Source organism: Oryx dammah, unplaced genomic scaffold (assembly GCF_014754425.2).
Source record: "Oryx dammah isolate SB20612 unplaced genomic scaffold, SCBI_Odam_1.1 HiC_scaffold_1, whole genome shotgun sequence".
Taxonomy (NCBI): domain Eukaryota; kingdom Metazoa; phylum Chordata; class Mammalia; order Artiodactyla; family Bovidae; genus Oryx; species Oryx dammah.
The window spans coordinates 64,216,802-64,219,781 of NW_024070185.1; the positions used below are offsets into that span (position 1 = coordinate 64,216,802).

General features: G+C 49.5%; 1 pseudogene; it reads left to right on the top strand.

The window, feature by feature from the left end:
• The first annotated feature begins 310 nt into the window (after nt 1-310).
• On the top strand, nt 311-2,725 carry LOC120874765 (annotated as a pseudogene).
• Nucleotides 2,726-2,980: the final 255 nt, after the last annotated feature.

A 2,980-nucleotide genomic window follows, 5' to 3' on the forward strand; every position in this document is an offset into this window, starting at 1 on the left:
GTAAAATTTGACAGCTGATGCTAAAATTCATAGGGAAATTCAAAGGATGTAAAATAGCCTAAACAATTTGGCAATAGAATAAAGCTGGAGAGCTGTCATTACCTGATATCAAATTTTACCATAATACATACTAATCGAGACGGTGGACTTCTGGCACAGGAAAGCAATACAGTCCATTGGCACAGAATTGAGAGTCCAGAAATAGAACCTTACTTTTTGTTATGAATTGATTTTCAACAAATGTTCTAAAACAATTCAATATGAGAAAGAGTAAATTTTCTTTTTTAACCAAGAAAAGGTGCTGGTACAAATGGATATCTACAAGAAAGATGAAAAACTAAGAAACGGAAACCTATTATATCTGGTAGGTAAAAATGAACTAAAACTTGATCATGGTTTCAAATGTAGGAAACAACCTTTATAATTTCTCAGAGAAAACATAGGAGAAACTCTTCATGATCTCTTAGATATAACATGCAAAGCATGAGTTATACAATAAAAAATAGTAAATTAGACTTCATTAAATACCAGTGAAGCAGAGTCCAGGTAGCCCTGTCATTTTGACTAGGCCACTGGACGCCTGCCTTGGTTTTCCCCTCTGTGAAGTGATGTGACCCTCCTGGTTGCGACACTTGGGGTCTCTACTATAGGTGGCAGGGGAGTCTCCACAGTGTGTGGGAAACCCAAGGTGATGGGAGAATCTACGGTGGCTGGGACGTGGAGGCTGGTGGCCGCGGCAGGCCAGTCTGCGATTCCAGGGCTTGCACGTCTGTGGAGCTGTCCTCATTAACTCCATCCGGCTCCTTTCCACTGCCCACTGCTTTCTCAAGTGAGTCTATAGCCTAGGCTGCCAGCACAGGTGCTGGCAGGGGAGGGGGATAGTGTCCCACGTTAGCTCCTCTGGGCAGTCTGTGGCCTTCAGAGACATGTTGTTCCTGCCTTTGGCCTGTGTACCCTCCACTTGGACTGTCCTCTCCACTCACCTGCCCAGATCCTCCTCATGCTCTGCCCTCGGCCCCTGTATCTGTTCCCCAACACAGGTGTGCCTTAGGAGAGCGGCAGTGTCTGTCCTCGCTGCCATTTGGTGTGGACCCATCTCAGATCAAAACTTCTTCTCAATGCCCCCTTATTTCCAGGTGTCAGACTCTAGGCAGGGGCCTGGGACCACGTGTATGACCAGCAGCTGGGCAATTCTTATTACTCCTGCAAAACTGTGTGCCCAGGAGGAGTCATGGTTACTGGCGTGCATGCAGATAGCCGTGGTGCCAGGCTGCATAAGGGGGAGGTGGGCTCTCTGGGAGAGTGACAGGGCTGCTCAGGAGACTAATTCACCTAGCCTTCTGGGGCTGGCTTAGTTACAGACTTCTGAACAGAGGAGGAGGGGTCACCAGGGGGTTCAGGCATCACAGTCCAGGTCTGGACACAAGAGCTTTGAGGGCTCAGAGTCTGTCAGCACCCACTCTGTGCCATGCTCCATGCAAGCCCCTCGGTGGCATCAGGGGGAAGTGGCAAATCCCACTTCACCATACCTCCATCCTGTCAGAAGAGAAAGCCCAGCATGGGTGAGAAGGGCAGAGCACATGGAGCGGGGGTGGGAGGGTCAGGAGAAGGGCTGTGGAGAATGAATGCCTGCTGGAGGGCAAGGATTGGGTGAGGGGAACATGAGAGAGGGTCTCCAAGTAGATGAGCTGTGAAGATTGAAGGCTGGAGGAGAAGGGGATGACAGAGGATGAGTTGGTTGGATGGCATCACCGACTCGATGGATATGAGTTTGAGTAAACTCTGGGAGTTGGTGATGGACAGGGAGGCCTGGCATGCTGCAGCCCATGGGGTCGCAGAGTCGGACATGACTGAGCACATGAAATGAACTGAACTGAACTGGTTTCAGCACCTGTGCTGGGGAAACAAGGCGAGGTTCCATTTCCTGCACCCAGTTGCTCATTTATTTAACAAATATTTTGTAAATCTTTGTAACTAAGTGGAGAAGCAGGACTTGGGCAGGGAGGTGTTTAAAGAAAAGGGATGGTCAGGAAGGGTGTGGGGCCAGAAGGTAGGTTGTATGGGGTCTCCGGAAGGGTAAAGTGAGAGAGAGAACTGCCCCAGAATGCCTGCTGTGTACAATCAAAGGCCTTCATTTGATGATCCCACTGAGGACATTCCCAGAGCAAGAATTCAGTGCTTCTGCCATTCTAGTTTCTAATGGAGAAAGCAGCCATATGTCTGAAACTGTAAATAGGATATCAATTAGCCTCAAGAAAGAAGGCCTCCTGAACATTCAAAATGGATGGACAGAAGCTGTCTGGCATCACAAGGAGTGGATGGGTCCAGAGGGGTGTGGGCAGTTAGATGAGGATGCAGGGAAAGAGCTAGTCCCCACTTGGAGATGATGGTGGCAGTGCGCCTTTCCTCCTCCAGGAAATCCTAAGCCCTAGGGAGCTATCGGGTTCTGTTAGGAAGCACCCAGCTGTGCCAGCACACCCAGCACACCCAGGAGGTGTCTGTGACTCGGATTATCACACACCCAGACTTCAAGAAGTTAGGTCCCTTTGGGATTGACATTGCCATATTGCAGCTGCTCTTTCCTGTGAACTTCACCTCCTACATCATCCCTGCCTGCCTCCCAGTCCCTGGCATGAAGCTCCCCAGTAACTCATCCTGCTGGATAACTGGCTGGGGGATGCTCAACGAGGAAAGTGAGAGGTTATTGGGGAGTTGCGGGGGATGAGAGGAGGAGGAGGAAGGGGAGAAGGACAGGAGCAAAGAAGGGAGGTATGTCTCTCCCTGAGGGGTCTCCAGGCAAAGGTCCCCTTGGCCCCCTATGCTTCATTTCCAGAGGACTGGACCATTCTAGTTCTAGTTCTGAAAGTGTGTGATTCTAAGGCTTTGGTGTTCCCTAAAGTGTAAAGCTCTGAAGTCTGGGAATCTGACTTTGGAATCAAGAATCTGAGTTCTTGAAGTCTTTCTGGTTCTTGATTCCAAG